At 35.0% G+C, this 20453-nt stretch overlaps 1 protein-coding gene across 1 annotated transcript in view; it reads left to right on the forward strand.

Annotated features, from left to right (window-relative positions):
• Positions 1-20453, forward strand: part of LOC123555714 (uncharacterized) — an 80925-nt gene that overhangs the window by 34998 nt on the left and 25474 nt on the right. The window lies entirely within an intron of this gene.

The following is a 20453-nucleotide window of genomic DNA, read 5'->3' on the forward strand; positions in this document are numbered from 1 at the left end:
TCCCTTGATAACATAACGAAAATAACAGCAAAAATTGATCTTTATCCGGGTGTTAAATTATTGAAAAGGGCCCAAAAGCACACTTTTTGCGCAAATGAGTCGAAAATTTTTCGTTTTTTGCCTAGTTGGAAATAAATTTTGACGCTTTTTTTTTTCCCTTTTTATAGCGATTAATTTAGTTTCCCCGGGTTCATTTAACAACAAGTATTTTTTTTCCCCCTTTTTATAATAAAGCCAGCAAACCTATACAGTGATTTTAATTTTTAAATAAATACTTCCACTATTTCCGAAAGGGAAGCTTACTTTTTGGGAAAAAAAACTGCCCCAAAAAATTTTTTATAAAAACTGTTTTTTGTGAGGAAATGACTAAGAAGGGTCAAAAAAAAGTCCCCCTAGATTTTTTTTTAAAAACAAATATTACTTAAAAATTTTTAATTTTTAAAATGCAAAATATGCCCCCCAAAAAAAATGGAGTCAAACCCACTTCGTTTTCGGGAAATATTTTCCTAAATTTTTTCCCCTATCCCCCATTTCTCTGACGTAAAAATCATAAAAAAAAAAATCATTTTATAAATTAATTCCGTCCCCCCAAACGTCTGTCTAATTGTTTCAATAAGGGGGGTAAAAAAAGAAAGTAAAATCAATAGCTTTTTAAAATTATTTGAAAGAAACTGTCCCATATTTTAAAAAAACCCCAGGTAGAAATCATGATTTTGTTTTTTGCCCCAGTTAAGCAAATGTAAAAAAAACTATATTCCCCGAAAATTGGTTTTAAAAAATAAATGGAAATTTTTTGGGAACTTGCAAACTGATAGGAGGCACACCCTTTTTAAATTTTTATGAAAAACTTTAATAAAAAAGCTCTTGCAATAAATTGAAAAGCCCTTAGAGGGAGATCAATCAAAGGGAAACCCAAAAATTAAAAGATGGGTACACAGAAAAGACCTTTTTTCCCTTCCCGTGGGAAAAAATTAAAAAATTTTTTCGATAATTTTAAATGTAAATTTTTGGGGTTTTTAAAAAAAGGGGGTATTGAGAAGAAAAACGACATTTAAGCTCCACTTTTTTAAAAAAAAAAAAGAAAAGGGAAATTTTTTTCTCCAAAACCCCAGCGTTGACTCTGTGTCACGCAATGTTTTTGGTTTAAAAATTTTGCCGCAAGTTTTAAAATCTCCCAAAAAACCCGCCGGATTAGGTTTGAAACTTTACCATGGGTTCGGGGGTCATTATGTTAGGGGCACTGGCTAATCCCCTAACGGAACCTTTATATTTGTAAATTTTTGCCCCTTTTTTTACTGGGAAAAAAAATTCAGGTTAAAATTTTTTCGAGAAGAACATAAATCTCTGTACCTTTCTAAAGATATTCAATTGAAACCTTAACAAAGCGGGCCTAATTTCCCGGGTAGACTTTACAAAGTTTGTTGAGAAACAAGTAATCCGGGAAAATCGAGATCAAGTAATTTGTAACACAGTTTTATTCTTTTCATACGACACTGTTTTTTTCTTAAAAAAAAATTTTTTCTCTAGGCCATCTCAACAGAGATAAGAATATCGAAAATTTTTTTTGAGAAAGTACATTAGAGAGGAAATTTATTTTATGGCCAAAATGCATTAAAATTGTATGAAATCTTTCGGGTGATGCCCGTCCCCGGGGCTGTTTTTTTAAATTTTTGGGTGTCATTGAGTAACTTTTTTACCAGGGGGGGGGGATTGGGGAAAGCAAGTAGTACTGGTGCGGGGTAAATTTTTAAAAGCAAACCCTGCTTTACTGACCTAGTTTTTTTTAAATTTAAAAAATTATTTGGGTCCTAAGTTTTCCCAAATTTTGCAGAATGAAAATCGTGCTCCCCCCGGTTTACTACATCAAATTAAAGGGGTTTTGTGTGTTTAAATAACCAAACCCCCCCCCCTCTTGGTCTTGGGTCAATTTAGCCGAAAATGTATCCAATTTTTTTTCTTACAAAAGAGGAAATTTTTTTCTATCATGCAGGTTTGAGTTAAAGGGTATTTTGGGCCCGTGACCTTTCATAACGGGCAAACCCAAAATAATGTGTGAAGTTCAAATTTAATACTGTAATAGTAACAGAAATATGAACTTGCAAAAGGGAAACTTAACCCAAAACCCTTTAAAGAACCCAAAGCCACGTCGACGTCAACGGGCCCCACGCCCAAAAAAAAAAGTAGTAAATAGCTCGAACTTTTCTTTGTATTTTGTTTAGCTATAAAGTTCTGTGTTTTAGGGCAAAAACCTTTTTTACATTCGGGTTTAAATGCGGCCCAGGAATCCCCCTCTTGGGCGGGCATTTGGAAAAAATAAACCTCCCCAAAACATAAAGGGAAATACAATACACATTCGTTGAACATGATTAAAAACAACATACCGATTTTCCCCCTTATTTCCAGCAAAATTCTGATCTCCACAATTCCCCATATTCTTTTAGCGGTAAACCTTCATTTTTTCAATTTTTTTCGAGGGGAAAATTTTTTCGGAAAAAAAGAAAGGGAACCTGGAATGTCCCTTTTTTTTAGCATTTTTGTGGGACGTGTTGTGTTCTAGTCCAATCAATAGGGGTTGAGCATCTTTTAACTGGGGAAAACACCTCTACAAATACCCAAAATTTTGTCACTTTGATTCTTGTATTTCTAGTCTTTTAATGATTTCCCCGATCACTTTTACCGAAAAACTTTCCCCGGGATTAAAAATCTTTTAAATTATTGGGGGTTTATCAACTAAACCCCAACCCTTTGGGCATGGAATCTTCCGAAACGACTCACTGAAAAGCAACCTTCAGATTTTTAATGGGGGTCATAAATCCAAAGGGTTTTGCTGCTTGGGAAACCCGGAAAGGGGTGCCCGGTTAAATGATATGAACCTTTACCCTGGAACCGGGAAAAAGACGAAAATTTTTTTCTTAATAGGGAAACAGAGCTAAATGACAGGAAAAAATTCCCTTAAATTTAAAAATCCAAAAGAAAATAACTGTAAATGTATTTTCTTTTTGTCAAAATTGAATCGTTTTACAATCAATACTTACCAATCTTTTGTTTTTTAAAAATCAAAAAAATCTGTGCTCTTAAAAACCGTAAAAAACCCATCCTCTGAATCCATTTTTTTTTGAAAAACTAATTTTCCCAAAACGACAGCTTTTAAATTTGTTGCGGGGTAACCCATTTGGGCCCCAAAGCATTCTCATTCCCCCCTGAGTGCTTGTAAAATGTTTAATCATTTTTTGACTGGGCAAGAGCTTGGGAGTAGGGGGGGGCCCTACTTTATTTACAGATGCTAATTACCAAACCAGAAAATCAAAAGCGGGGGTGCAGCAGTAATGGTTATTTTTTAATTTAAAACCTTTCAATTTTTTATTTAAAAAGTTTTCAAATTTTTTTATTTTAAAGTTTTTTTTGTTTTGCACAGATTCTAACGATAAAATTTTAAAAAATAATTTGGTTGTTGTTTTTTTTTTTTTGGGTTTTTTTTCCAATATAGACAATGACGAAAATGTGAGTAAAAAGTCAAAGACATCACGATACTGCACGAGATTATGCAAAAAGACAGTTTTTAAAAAGTTTCGATTATTTCTTTTGCAAAAATTTGCCAGTTTCCAAATTTTATAGATTTTTAAAATCTAATTAGAATGGAAATCATTTTTTTTTGTTACGAGAATAGGGGCCCAGTGATGATATATTAAAAACCCGGGAAAGTAAAAAATATTTTACAAAAATTGTAGTCAAAGAAATTTTTTAGGTTTCTTTTCGAAAATTCTTCAAAAAATATTTTATCAACAAAAAAAAAAAATAAATAAACCCCGGGGTTTAAAAAAAGAAATTTCTTAATTGTTTTTTTAAAAAAAGTAAGTCATTCTCCAAATGAAAATAAAGATCCTATATTCCCAAAATGCTTTTCTCCCAAACAAAACACACATACGCTAGAATTTTAAAGGGCCCCGTTAACGTGCGGGAAGTCAATTTTTTTTTTTTTTTTCGACCAAGAAAGAGCGCTAAATTTAAAAATGAAATACTCCTCCCTCGGCAATTATACGCGCGTCGTATAACGCCAAAACGGGTTTTTCCCAGTAGTATTCCCAAACACTCTTTTACAAAAATTTTTTCTTAAATACATATTCATCCCTTTAAAATTTTTTGTATAAAAAATTTCCCCGTCGAAAATTTGCAGGGAGTTATTTTGGGTATACAAAAAAGTTTTCTTTGAGTTTTTAAGGAGCTTTCCCCAAGACTACATGTATTGTTAAAACGACCCCCCGTTGATGTTTTTTTATTAATACACCTTTAAAAAACTTCGAGGGAAAATTTAAAAAAAAATTTTTTATTTATTGAAATACAAAAAGGGTATTCCCTGTACATAATATATATATCGTCCCTATACCTGCAATAAAACTCTTTTTTAAAAATTTTTTAAATTATAGCCTGGGAAAAGGGGGTTTAATTTTTTTCTTGCCCACCTGGGGGGGAAAATATAAAAATTTGTTCCGAGCACGCCCCGGGATAGAATTCCGTCTTTTTTCCCGGGGAAAAAACTTGTCTAAAATGCGTGCCCCCCTACGGGTTTCCGTTTAGGGCAAAAACCCTGACTTTATTTAATACTAAACCGAGATGCACATTGGTTTCGATGACAAAACGCGATGGCGCGATGGCCGTATGAAACAAAAGATAGTACGATGGGGGAAAAAACGCGTTGGGAAAGATGTGAAATCGCGATGGTGCAGGTAAAGATGCGAAAGCCGGGTGTAATATCGCGTTTTTATCATCGTACCATCGCGTTAACACCATCGTATCATCGTACCATTGCGTTTTTATCATCGTACCATCGCGTTTTCACCATCGTGTCATCGCGTTTTCATCATCGTACCATTCCGTTATCACCATCGTACCATCGCGTTATCACCATCGTACCATCGCCTTCCGGTGATCATGCGCAGTGGTACAGTATTTTTGTCAGTAAAATACAGGCTTGTTACAATTTCATTTTCACATTGCACTATGCACCTTCTACATCCTTACAAGAATAAGCTGAGTTAGAATTATACCATGTGACTATTACAACCGCCTTTTTATTTACTCTCATGCATACATAAAATACAAAGGACGTGGTCTTGAACATTTTACAGTTTTAATGAACTGAGCACTGAACATTTTGTAAATCATTTTGCAAAACAGCAGAATCTAAATGGTAAATTTCGTCCCATAAAATACATTGAGATACATTCATCTATTGTTGACAAAAATACAAGTGTACGGGTTTACGCATTTCTAACTGGAAGGCGATGGTACGATGGTGAAAACGCGATGGAACGATGGTGAAAACGCGACGGCATGATGGTGAAACCACGATGGTACGATGATGATAACGCGATTGTACGATGGTGAAAACGCAATGGTACTATGGTACGATGATGAAAACGCGATGGCACGATGGTACGATGGTGAAAACGCGATGGTACGATGATGAAAACGCGATATTACATCGAGATTTCACCATCGTACCATCGCACCATCGCGATTTCATCATCGTACCATCGCGTTTTCACCATCGTACCATCGTACCATCGTTGTTTCATCATCGCGCCTTGTGCGGTAAGTACATCGATCTATGAAATTCAAGTTTCGGAAAATAAACTGAGACGTTTTGCAGAAATTATAGCAACAATAAAATTCTAAAGGGAGAGTATGACTTTGACCACCGTCTCAATAAAATGAAAATGAACGAATATGCCAGGAGTAGATACAGAATCTACCGTTAGAAAGTCCTCTGTATTCCCCTTAATCGTGATAGAAAAGCATCGCAGAAATACACTTAGTATGGCATTTTCAGCTGAAAAAAAGACAACGTAATGTACAAAAACATTCTTTTTCCTATATTTTTCAATGATGCATACCATATTTGAGCCGCGCCATGAGAAAAACAATATAGTGCGTTTGTGACTAGCATGGATCCAGACCAGCCAGGCATCCGCGCAGTCTGGTCAGAATTCATGCTGTTCCATAACAGTTTCTCTAATTGCAATAGAATTTGAAATGCGCATTCTGGTCTGGATCCATGCTGGTTGCAAAGCCACTATGTTGGTTTTCACATGGCGCGGCTCATGTTATATGCTGTGTTGGTGTGAAATATATTTATTTATTTTCTTTGGTCATAGCACATTTATTAATGTCCCACCTAGAAATGTTTCAAGTCACCTTTCTACAGCAAAGAAGTCTAATGTCTTACAAATCATAAAGTTTTACCACACGTTTCGGTATTAGAAGAAAATTTGACCGTACTTATCTTATCATGTCGATACTATTTTCTTGTATTTAAGTTATTATTTATTGTAATTACGAACTATTTTCTGGTCAAAACAAGATATGAAATCGTAAATATCTCGTAAGTATGTGGTAAGGTTTTTGTTGTGAAAATGAAAGAATATCTCGCAATTACGCGATAAGAACGATTGTTTTGTTGTTGTTGTTTTTTTTTCAATACCGACGTAGATAATTGTCAAAATGATACAAGAATCCTTCATAACCTGTACAGATATTGACAACTGACGGATAACTTTCTTATAATAAAAACACTTTTTCCGAATGAATCCCCTTGATTTTCTTAGTTTGATGATTTGATGTAAAATTTCCATTTTCTGTTATGTAAATACAGATGAAAATTTTGTTATGTTGGATGTTAGGAGTTTCTCATACAAGTCGTCAAAGAGAAAAATACAAGTAAAACGTGTAACACATATTTGCAATTTGTATTGACATTTCCTTCTTTATGTACGTTTGTTTATGATAGATAATAAGGTTATTTACGAGACTGGTAAGCCAATTACAAAAAAGTAGTTTCTCAATTAGTTTATTATGTACATTTGTAACACATTTGAAACCAATATGGACAGAATAAAAAAAAAGACAACAACACTACAGCACCACAATAGTTGAATAAATACAGATGTACATAAAATATATATTACATTATATTTTGTACTACAATATGGATGACAAGCCTTGTCGAAAATAAAAATACAAGACAAGTTACAAAAGATGATGTACATTAAACAACAGTTAGTTTAGGAAGACCTTATACGAAGTCATCGAAAAATAATGTCACCTTTTTATACCCTAAATGAAAATTCAAAAACAGACAAAGTTCACGTACTGTATTATAGCTTTTTTATCATAGAACAGTAACCGTAAAATTAAAAGAAAACAAGAAAGATTTTGCTTTACTTTGAAAATAGAAAAATATAGGTTAGATATATTTATGACATAGGTTGGTTTTTACTTTACATATTGTATTGGTATTAATATCAAGATTTTACATTAAAGCTTTGTTTTCTGACGTCATAAGTAAAGTAAATTTTAACATGTTCGGTCTTATCCAAAATCAACGGGGTATATATCGCTTTCTTATCTCAATATTGGTAGGCCTATAACGTACATTCAATAATAAAGTATTATTACCATATTTTATATCATTGAGCATTTTCAACCCTTGCCCTTGCACTTGATAGAGTCAAATATCTCTTTTTCTATCAAAGCATTAACTATCAAAGTCTACACCAGGAGAATCAATCCACGTAACTCTGATATGGATTTTGACAGACTTATGCCCCTTTTTTATTGTTTTTGTTAAAGGTTTTACTGGCTAAGCTCTAATTCAAAGACAAGCACTGAGAAAAGTCGAGCGTGCTGTCTTAAGGACAGCTCTTTTTCTGCTTCCGGTGGTGAAAGGAATGTTCGCATTTGTTTACACTGTTTAGCCAAAATTACAAAAAATCACGAAATTTAGACGAACAACCTTATAGACTGTCCTGAAAGGTGGTATAAGGAACTCTTGATATGTCCAGTAGCTTTGAGAACAGCCAGGGAGCTTCCAGTCAGCCCAGTCAGAGCATTTTGACTCAAAACCAGTACAGCGTGCTCGCTGACGTGGACGACGTGCAAATGGCTACCCAGTCCCCACCCATGCAAAATGACAGTGTGTTTGATAATGATGTATTCAAACTAGTGAGGAACTCTAAACGTCCAGGAATTGGTACTGGTAGTTCTGTGAATAGTATCCATATGTTACTCCAGGAGTATAATTCGCTAACAATTGATGAAAAAATGTCTGCTCTTTTTTCGGAGATGTGTCTGGTCAAAATGGAGGACATTGATCACAAACTTGACAGTATTACACAGTTACAAGGCAAGGTTGATGTTATTGAAAGTCAGGTTTGCTATCATGCTAATCGTTTGAAATTCCTTGAATAAAGGGCTTTACATCTCGAAACAAAAAGTCGTAAAAACAATTTGATATTTTATGGTTTTGACGAGCAAAAGGGTGAAAATTGTAGAACCAGGATTGTTGACTTTTTAGCTGAAAATATTGTTGAAGACTGACCTTTCCGTATAGTCTGGGCTTAGCGGCTTGGTCCTTACGACAGCAGAAGAACTAGGGCCATATTTGTAACTTTTGAAAATCAATCTGATGTTGAATGGATTCTTAGTAACGCGTATCTGCTTGGTGGTAGTGATAAAAGCATCAATAGGGACTATCCTCATGAAATAGCATGGGCGAGAAAAGAGCTATGGGCCACATATAAGTCGATCAGGAAAAAATACCCTGATAGCAAAACTGTACTCGCTTATCCTGCAAAAATTGTGTGTGATGGTGAAGTAATTGTGGACAGATTTCCTGAATGGGACGCAATTTTGAACCCCACATTTAAAACAGCTGATCGAGTAAATAATAAAGTAGTCCGTGATCAGCCATCCCATATATTTAGCAACCACGTGACTACTAGCCAAGGTTCCCCCATAGATGACAAGAAAAAAATTCTGTTTTCTTGCTTCAACCTTTAATGTACATTGTTGGCTATAAAATTTTCACTATTGGAACCATAACTGTTCTTTGCAGAATATTTGTATTTCCTCATGTTGTACATATGTACCTGAGATGAAATAAAGAATTTGTCTGTCTGTCTGTCTGTCTGTTATCATTACTATAACTCAATGCCACGTGTATTTTCTAATAGTATAATAGATGCATCTGTAAAGGTTCGCACACGATGACAATTGTTTGTAAGCGTAAGGCGAGATATATATGTATGCTATGTGTACTTCTCCCTCGATTATTGCTGATAAAAATATTGCGGTCTTAACTCAAAGGTCAAAATAAACAATAAATATTATACTTATTTAAGTAAGTATACATTTGTAAATGCTACTTGACGTAGATCTACATGGCATTAAATAATCATTACAGTGAACTTATCTCTGAATATTTTCACATGGTCAGGTATAGTATGATACATGTGCACGTGCGCAGGTATGGTATGTAGGTTTTCATTTTTTATTACCCCATGGAGAACAAAGGAACAGTTGTGTAATTGATCTTTATAAAACCAATTAAATTTATGTTTTTATTATTTTGTAGTTTTTAAAAAACGAGAGTATTAATGAATTGGAACTTGAGAATCGGTCACATGGTCTTTTCTAGAATACCAGTTTGAATATTTTAATATGCGTGTAGAAAAGGACAGACTTGCGAATCTAAGACTAGTTGAACGCCATTGTCACCTGCTTGAGGATGGGTCATATGTATTATTAGATTGTTTAGTCTACGGTGATTTCGGAATAGATCTGAATTATCAAACCACAGCTAGCCTTTGTGAACCTACTTTCTAAAATTTCAGTGTATGACCAACTTGTATTTTTTTTTCTAGTCGGACAGCAAGGTGTGAGTGTCTCGATTGTAAAAGTAGTTTCGCCGAGGTACCAGTTCATATTATAATGCGCTATCTATCAAGTCTGTATAATTTCCCGCCCGCGGAAAACCCTAATGCTAATGTGCGAGTTCATGACGATAAACACAGACTGATACGGGTTAAACCAACTAATTGCAAATCTCAAATGGCACATAGATTATGCATGGCATCTGGCTGGTTATAGCGTGCAAATTTCAAAACTATGTCTGACCGGGTAATACTTGTAATGTGTTTTAGAGCAGGAAAAGATTTATGTAATAACATTTTTGTTTCAGTTAAATATCGCAAATAATTTTCAGATTACTTATTTTTTTAAAGTCTTACCGGAACAGACTTTTTGCCCATCCTTCTGTTTATTAGAAACTAGATCCTGTGACGTCTTAAATGAATATAATTATGTGTATAAAGTAAAAGCACCGCATGCAGTTGCTGAACGTCCGTCTGATTTCTACATTAAGTTGTCGTTGACAATCCAATGACAACTAACTTGTTTTCTCTGTCAATAGACACCGATAAAAATGGACCTATTACTTTAGATAAATTTGTCATGTTTTTTTTTTTTTTTTTTTTTTTTTTTTTTTTTGTATAATTGTCGTGTCAATTAAAAACAATAACTTATTCCTCTTACCAAGAACAATAGTTAGAAATTTGAAATCGTACTTTCTCTTCCATTTTGGGGGAAAATATCTCGAAGGAAAGTGTTTTCAAACATCTAATGTTTAATACAGCGCTGCAGAACATTAACCAAATTTTAATTCGAGAAAGATGCAATATTCCACTATTATACATCACAGTGTTATGTGTTTGTTAAATCATACATTAAATAGTTATCAAGCAAATTTGGAGTAGAAAAAGTAATTTTCGAGAATAAAGCGAATAACGAGTTTAAAACGGCGAGTACCTAGTAAATAAAAGCGAGTATAGAGTTTAAATGGGCGAGTATCGAATAGAAAATGTAAGTGGCGAAAATCGAGTTGGGAAGACGACTATAGAGTTTGGAAATGTTTTGGACATTTAAACATGTTTATGTTGTACATGCATTTCGATATTGTGCCTTATTTTAACCCAGAAATCCTGCCCCCTACTCGTTCGATTTGGTCAACGGAAAATGATCCAATCAACTATAGTCTGTCAAACCTAATTTTGAACTTCAACTTTGGACTGATATGAAGAATTGGAAAGGGATCAAAGAACATAAAACATGTTTTTGTGAATTAAAAAAAGAGTCGTCCTCGGGAATTTCAAGGATTTTTGCAACAATAATCTGGTTTTCCCGTGCGACTCAATTTCATTTCCTCTATGGAAAATCACTGTTGTTTATTTCTGGTCGCCATTGCCAAATATTCTCTATTTTGGAGATTTTCGGGAAAGTACACGTGTTATTCCTAGGGGACGTTTCACACTTATTATTTATTTTTTTACACTTAAAGAGCTATTTTTCCTCCCATAAAACAGATTAGGTTTGAAATCGAATTGATATTATTATGAGTTACATGTAAATGGGTCGCGCTCTGTCCTCACCTCTGTTATGATACCCGTATGGCTGAAACAATGAGACGCACTTGACTTCAGACATGTATTTATTTCACGGCAATGCTAACGAGTAAGTACAAACACATTTTCAGAAAAAAAGAAGCTGAAAACCTGAAAAGGAAATAACTGCTTAATTTGAAGTAAAATGTTAATTCAGGGCCTTCTTACAAGTTTTGGACAAAAAATGTTTTAATTTTCCATGTCTGTCAACAATGAATATAACAGACGTCGCGAACTGTGAGCAAACCCCTAAATGACGCTTGTATGGACGCCGACATCTTACATCATTTTACAACGCAAGTCTGTGAGATAAACGTAAAATTTTGATTTTTAACTTCATTTTAGATCTTTTCAAACAATGAAAAAGGTGCCTTGAGATATTAACCTGCTGGTATTAACAATGCTATTTTTGAAAATTTTACATTCAGCATAAATCATCTGAGGTCAAAAATTACGTGGGACATACTATAAAAACTCACATGGAAATCCTTGAAATTCCTAGATTACAAGATATAGAATAACAAAGAAGGGATCATCGGGCATTTTCCCACAAAATAGTGCATAGAAATGCTTGACAGCCTAAGTATTTCATAATAAACACCAGCATTCAAGTTAGATGCGTGAATTTATCGCTAGACAATAATTTAAAATAATGGTAAAATAAAGATCGCGGTATAAGTAAAACCAGGCAAAATATATTTCTTCAGACTTTGATATGGTAGACGCAAAAGAACGCTTTATTAAGTTTATTAAAGGAAAGTAACACATAAAAAACTAGTACATATCAAGTTTTCAACGCCGTTCGTTACAAATAAATATTTCTTAATACTGGTGACATATGACTTTTATTGCATATCCTTGTTTCATAAATGATTGTCCAATATTCACATTAAAAAAAAATCAGTTAATGGCAAAAATTCGCACATTTCTCATACATAGAGATCTAGCGTATGTCTTAAGATTCTTAAATAAAAGAATTTTATCGTCACGGGTACTAAACAATGCCTGCGGCACCGCCTGTGCCGATGAGGAATGAAGGCACTTCGCTTCCGGTACCGCAGGCATTTCGCCAATGTTGACAATTCTAGCGAGATCGGTGAGTGATTTTTTTCGTTTTTGTCATTTTGTTACAGCATATAGCATTTTTTCAAAAATCGGGGAATGTAGCGGGGTGTAGAAGTACCTCATGAACATATCCATGCTAAAGTTTATGGGAAATAATCAATTTCCTAGAAATGTAATGACAAATATATTGGGAATGAAACGTGATTTTTTCACATCAGTGACTGTTTAGATTCATTTCTTTCCGCTGACCCTAACCACATTTTCTCTGCCTTCGTAAAACATATTTATAAATGATATGTGATCTGCAAAAACATAAAATGTGTCCAGAAAATCCCGAATATGAACGTTATGCCCATTTTGAAAATGTGCCGCAGCCATTTCTACGGTGCCGCAGCCCCACAGAGGTGCCGCAGGCACTTCTTAAAGTATCGGGGCATAGATTTGGCCCAAAACTAACCAAATATCGAATAACTTGCATTCATGCGATTATATATCATTTTCACAAACATTTTCAATACATGCGACGAGTTATCAATCAAAAAGTTTAGCAATTTATATCTGATAATGTAGTGTCAGCACCCTCAGTAAATGCATTTAAATCGCGTTTAAATAAACATTGGGTGGGTCTTTCTATAAAATTTAAGGCTAGTTGCTATCAATGATGTTGAGACATTGTGACGACTAAAGTTTATAAGAATATAACGTGTGTGAAGAATGCATCATGTATACGGAAGTTGCTACTGACGAAGAATTTGGGAGAACACAAAAAAAAAGGCCGTCAGAAACGATATGTTTAAATGGACTTATTCTCATGTGGCCTCTACAACAGTATGAACAGCAATCGGTTTATATTCGCGGGTAATCTTAAACTCTACACCATTGCTTTAGTCAGTTGAAGCAAACTGTATTTCCCAAACATTATGATTCTTATGATTGTCATTAAATAAAAGATAATGAACATGAATTTCAGAAATGCAGACATCTTTTCTCAAAATAAATCATGATAATAAGTTGACAGGTATAACCCATGTTGTCTTAGCGTGCTGTCTTATTGTCAAAACTTTTATAACAAGAGCCACAAGACAGCAAAACCTCGACTATTCGAATTCGGGAATATAACATTTAATATTAAAATATCTATCTAAATTTCAATCGGTATCTGTGGAATTTTATGCTATAACATAGGTTTATAAACCTTGAGAAATGTGATAGGTTTCAATTCAATATTTCCATTAGTTTGTAGTAGTTACTTGTTTGCAAAACACAAACAACAAAGAAGTGTGCCCTATGTGTCGTACAGAGGACAGGCATAATACAAAGCCGGCTACCCGGATCACGTGACTGGTACACTGAGTTGCGCCTTGGTGTTCCGATCGGGCTAGAAAATTTACCGAATTCATGCGCGTGCAACTAGCCCGACTGAAACGAATGAAAATTGATATTGGGGTACAGGACAAAAAAGGAGCACATAATCGAGCTAATCTATAAATATACTTACGTTTCAATTGGCATGACTACATCTATCATTCAACAAAACTGCTTTTCAGTTGAACAACCTAGAAAAACACAAGGAAAGTAGATTAGTGACTTATACTAATGATCGATTGTGCTCCTCTAAAAAAGGAAAAAAGAATACACACGCATACACAGATAGAAACCCATTTTGCTATCAATATATTGATCTATAACAAACCAATTTCAGCGTGACAAGGTTATAAAAAGTTGCATGTTTTCGGGAAAATACAGTTTGTTTAAACTGATCAAATCGGATCTTAAAAAAAGAGTGTGGAGATAAACCGGTTGCTAAAATATTTGATCTGATAACTCATCACATGTATTGAAAATGTTTGTGAATATGTTATATATAATCGCATGAATGCAAGTTATTCGATATTTGGTTAGTTTTGGGCCAAATCTATGCCCCGATACTTTAAGAAGTGCCTGCGGCACCTCTGTGGGGCTGCGGCACATTTTCAAAATGGGCATAACGTTCAAATTAGGGATTTTCTGGACATATTTTATGTTTTTGCGGTTCACATATCATTTATAAATATGTTTTACTAAGGCAGAGACGATATGGTTTGGGTCAGCGGAAAGAAATGAATCTAAACAGTCACTGATACGAAAAAATCACGTTTCATTCCCAACTTATTTGTCCTTACATTTCTAGGAAATCGATTATTTCCCATAAACTTTAGCATGGATATGTTCATGAGGTACTTCTACACCCCGCTACATTCCCCGATTTTTGAAAAAATGCTACATGTAGTAACAACATGACAAAAACGAAAAAAATCACTCACCGATCTCGCTTGATTTGTCAACATTGGCGAAATGCCTGCGGTACCGGAAGCGAAGTGCCTTCATTCCTCATCGGCACAGGCGGTGCCGCAGGCACTGTTTAGTACCCGTGATCGTGTTGTGACCTAGATTCCCGGTTCGACAAAAAGTATTTTACGATTCTCACGCGAATTTTACATGAATTTGGAGGAGAGGGAGGGGATAGGGGTGATAGGGCAACAACAGACTGAAAATTCGAACCCATACCTCACATGAAGCGAAAAAACAGGTCATGTTTGGAAGGGTCTTTTACACAACAAAGTGTGCTAAAAGTATGGTTTAGGTACCGTCTAGGTAACAAATCTGTGGCAGGTTCCTGCAAGAACTCGGTCGTCTGTATCCACGGAGTGCAGTGGCGTTATGTTGGACTAATTGGAGACAATATGTTTAAGAAGTCCGGTGAAGTCATTTTTTCATTTACTCACTTCAAGGTGTACATGAATATATGAGTAACATATAATACAAACATTTGTATGAGGCTCTTGACAATATCTCTAAGACGAAAGACAATCAAATTTTAAAATACCCAATAATTAAATGCAAACCACAGTTAATCTTATGGCGGAGAGTCACTATACTTTATTAAGAGTCCTTTTAAATCTGCAAACAAAAACAGAAATCAAACTATATCAGAGAAGAAAGTACAGCACACATATTCTGAAAATTGTATAGTCGAAAATTGTCATTAACTTAATACAAATCTTTTTTATATAATACAATGTTATATACTAGTACTACGTTTTAGAGACGAGCAAAAAGAACAGTCAGTATAATAATGCGAATGTTACTATCTAGAAAGTATACAGTTCACAAAATTACATAACTTGGTATACTCTATTTTGCTAATTTCTATATTAATTGATATAGTTTTTAAGTGTTGGGCCGACTGTAGTAATGCGGTTTTATATCTTAGCCGCTCTTCACGAAAACTTTTAAATTCTACTAAGTAATGAAATTAATCTCTAGATTTATAGCAAATATTATAAGTTTTAGATTTTCCTGTTTCCATAGGCAAACCATGGTATCTTGTTCTAAAACGTATCATGAAAAATTGCAAGACTCTCAGAAAGGTATATTCCCATTCTACATCCAGTTATCTATTCGATAATTTATACGATTGTGTTAAGAAATCGTATTTGGTTTACAAACAAGTGTTCCTTGTTACCAGTCATCTATTACTAGCATAAACTGTTATTTGACAATCAGAAACTGAGGAAGGACTACGGACCAGAAGGATTTGTCATAATAAATTCTTCTATCTCATAGTTTAAATCGAGAAACATTAACTAATTGCTACCAAATGGCATTGAGTTACCGTACACACTGCTCTTTAGGATATCATTAATCTGATCAAACACGGATGGCATAATTGTCAAATGTGCAAGACTTGGTGGTAATTCCTCGGGATGATATTGTGTGTACAATCCGAAAAAAAGGAAAGTCAACAAAATCTTTGAATGTATACAAGTAAAAATATTTTGAAATCCACCCGTATGACTCTACCACATGAAATAAGAAAAAAAAAAAGTCAGCTTAATAAGCTGATACAATTTTAGTACAGACTGGTGTATAAAAAATGACGTTGCTACAGGCTTCAAATTCGGACCACATGCATATTTTTGTGTTCTGAATTGAAATTTGACATTGAAATTGATCTAATGACCTACTTTCACATTTCTCAAGCTACAGCTTTCAATTTGGACCACATACATGGACCACATGCACAGTGTTGTGTACCGAAATGAAATTTGACCTTGATTTTGACCTTGACCTAGTCTTGAAATTTGGAACATTCAAAAATGGCTCAGTGGTGGGCGACAAGATCACTCTGTGATCTCATCTTTGTTTACTTTGACTAAACTTGCACACTTACATATCTATAAGATCTCGGTTCCTTTCAAAAACAAGCGTACTGCACCATTTGACTTGGAGTTACGATCCCTGAATTGGCAAAAAAATGCTGATTTTATCCTTGTCAACACAATGGAGACTACATTTATTATTTGATTTTTATCAAACATATAAAGGATCTCCCTTCCTTTGAAAACAGCTATATCACGCCATTTGTCTCGGAGTTATAGCTGAAATGGCAAAATTTGCTTATTTTAGTCTTGTGGACACAATAGAGACCATATTTATTATTTCATTTTGACCAAACTTGTATAGAAGTTATATCACCATTTGTCCTGGAGTTATGGCCCCTAAAATGACAAAATTTGCTGACTTTAGCATTGTGAACATGACATAGATCACATTTATTATTTGATTTTGACCAAACTTGCATTGAAGTTATATATTATTAAGATCTTGCTTTTTTCCTCGAAGAGTAGCCACATCACGCTATTTATCTTAGAGCTATGGCCCCTGAAATGGCAAAAATCGCATATTTTATAACATGTCTAGTGTAGTATTACTGATGTGAGCGATAGTGGGCCACGACCCTCTTTTTGACTGAAGGGATATTTCCGGTCAGGCTGATATCTTGGTACTGCTTTGTTATCTGGCAATTAAACTTAGCAAGAATACAGTTATCATGACTGGTCTGTTCATAGCAGCATGGTACTACATGTACGTGTCACTCATAAATTTCCCATATCGGTTTTGGTTTTTAAGATTTCATTTTTACTAAATGCATGAATATATGAATATGTATGATTAAAGGGGAGGATGCAAACCACATGCAATTCTTGTTCAACTTCTATATTCGGCAAATCGCTGGTAGTATCGCTTTAACAACAAATAAAATGCACTATAATCAAGATCAAGACAGTCTCAACTAAAATAAAAAGTCTTGTAAAAGCTTGTTTCCGTAGAACACCGGGTATATATACATTTATGTATACTTTTAAATAGTGACTAGCTTAACTGTTCGAAGCTGCTCATGGCTATTGTTCTGATCCTGATGTTGTCGGCGTATGCGAGTTCGCTGCAAGATAGGTTTTTCGTTTTCAATTTGTTTATCTTTGTCAATTCGCATTGTTTTAAACAAAAAAAGATACTTATACTGACGACAATGGATACATCAAATGAAATATGTCCCATTTAAAACCCTGAAGTGAACTTTATTGGCTTATATTATCGAAGAGAGTTTTCTTGCCAGGCCTGGTGTCTGCATTCGTATGGAAACACTCTTATTTTGTATCTCTATAGGAGCGGCACGAGTAACTCCATCAGTGAGAATGGTGCAGTGGATAGTTTAACAGATTACGAAACCGGCGGAGCGGGTTGAATTCCCAGTCAGGGCCGGAATTTCCAGAGATATTGTGTCTCTCATCCACCCAGTTAAGACTTTAAGTGTATCAGGGCGTTTTACCAGATCCGTACGTATGAGTGTAAACTGGTATATGAGCCAGGATATGATTTCAATTGAAATTAATGGGAAGAACTAACCATTGACTAGAGTTTTGAGGGACACACGTTCGAGACCGGGTAAAAACTACTGTTGAGATTTTCTATCGGTGCTGTTTCAAGCTGGTAAATTGTCTGTTACTAACATAAAGATACTGTTGTACTGATTTTGATATTATTGACATTTTAATCATCATTATCTTCATCATCATCATCATCATCATAATCGTAATCATAATCACCATCATCATCTTTGACTGGTCCGTTGTAGGATCAATGGTAAGATTAACTGTCCTAAACTGTATTACCCAAATACTGTGGAATCTGAATCGAACAAACAAACATAATATTAATCAAAACCATTCTACAGGGTGCCAAACTGTGAGACGTTTGCAGTAATTAGGTGTAATATGATCACTACAGATTGTCAATAAATGGTGGTAATTTGTACCAAAGTATTTGGAAATCTGCCTAAAGCGAGTTATGATTCGGACGTATATATTACAACAAAATAACAAAACAAATCTAAGTTCAAAGTTGTGACCTTGATCTTGGATGTAGCAACATGAATCATGATCGCAACAAACCTACTATCCATGCTGATCATTTGTACCAAATAATTTGAATACATAATATGTATCTGACTATGCATGGGCAACGTCTACCAAGGACAAAAACCTATATAAAACTGCACGAACACACAAACTCCGCTATTTAACGGCGCGGTTATAATAAAAGAAGGCCTGTTTCCTTACAAGTGGGCTCAGTGGGGTGAGGGTAATTAAAAACTAAGGTGTATTTTCCTAAAATCTCATAGACATTAGTTCGCAGCATGCACAAGGTCGGACCCTCCTAGACTTAAGGCTTACGACTCCGTCCATGACAACTTGTGTACAGTTTGTCCCAGGACAAAGCAACTTCCTGTTTGTCACCCAACTTGAAACAGTTCCAGATAACGAAAGATAGCTACAAATGTATGTCTCCACCGAGTTCGAACAAGTGACCTGAGCATGTGAGTCTACATTGCAGCTAGTCGAGGTAACAGTAGAAGTGGCTGAAGTTGTAATCATATAATAGTAGTAGTGGCAGTGGATGCAGAAATGATAACAAAAATTGAGTCACGTCACGGAAAAATAGGCATTCGGACATTTTCGTAAATTTCCGAAAAGTCTATATTAAGGCTGACCTGTGCATTTATGCATCTGAACTAGGGTCAGAAAATCTCATATTCGGGTAGAATAAGCCTTCTTTGAAATAACAGCGAACAGTGTGGGTCATGATCAGACTGCGCGGATGCGCAAGCTGATCAGGGCCCACACTGGTTGCAAAGCCTAGAAGATTCCCGAAGGCCAATTTTCTCATGATGCGGCTCAAATAATTTCATGGCGTCATTGACGTCAACGACGACGACGCTAACTTGTGATGGTTCTTATGGCAGTTATTTAATGATGTTGCGATGACAACCAACTGATTGAACATGTGCAGTATAAAACTCAACATGATACATGTGCTTCTTATGTCAACCCCCATGTTGGACAAACACATTCGTAACAGATTTTACCTGTTACGAATGCGATCGCATACGTACGAAATCTGTTACAAATGCGATCTGTTACGAATGTGGTCATACACACCTCTAAGTATACAACTGTGGGCTCGGAGGGATGCAGGCAAGCACGGACGCACGCACATACATCGGACAGTCATTTGGGCGACTATGTCTAATTTTCGACAAAAAGTAATTAAGATACTACAAACATTCAATGCATTCATAAAAAACACACACATTTACACATACTTAAGAATAGTTATTATATAGTGATTTAAACATCCTTATATAGTGTGGTGTATCATTCAATACAGTGCAACCTCTGCAGAGCAACACCCTTTGGGAGATGCAGATATTGGCCTCTTATGAGAGGTTGTTGCTCTATAGAGGTTATATTGATAGTAAATTTCAGCTACAGGAAATTCTGATGATGGTGTTGAGGAGAGGTTTTCGCCATAGAGAGGGCTGCTCTAGAGAGGTTGCACTGTACTTGAACACTTCAAATTCATAACATTGGTTCTAGGAATAACTTTTGGCCCAACCCATTTATATGTATTTGATTTAATGTTTGTATCAAATTTGATGTGTGCATATAAGAAAGTATGCATCAAATTTGATGTATGCATATAAGAAAATATAAAATATTATTAAACAAACAAGGCAAAGTATTCAGTGGAATTTTTTTATAAATATATGAATAACTACTTTTTTTTAATAAATCTGTTAAATTTATACATTTGATAAGTGTACGTTAAAAGAGTCTAGACTGATTCAATCATACGAGAAGTTCATCCTAGGATTTTGCTAAAAACAAATAATTAAGTTTCTAATAGAAACAAAAGCTGCCTGATGACAGTGCGCTCGGCTTTTCACAG

This window comes from Mercenaria mercenaria, chromosome 1, assembly GCF_021730395.1.
Source record: "Mercenaria mercenaria strain notata chromosome 1, MADL_Memer_1, whole genome shotgun sequence".
Taxonomy (NCBI): domain Eukaryota; kingdom Metazoa; phylum Mollusca; class Bivalvia; order Venerida; family Veneridae; genus Mercenaria; species Mercenaria mercenaria.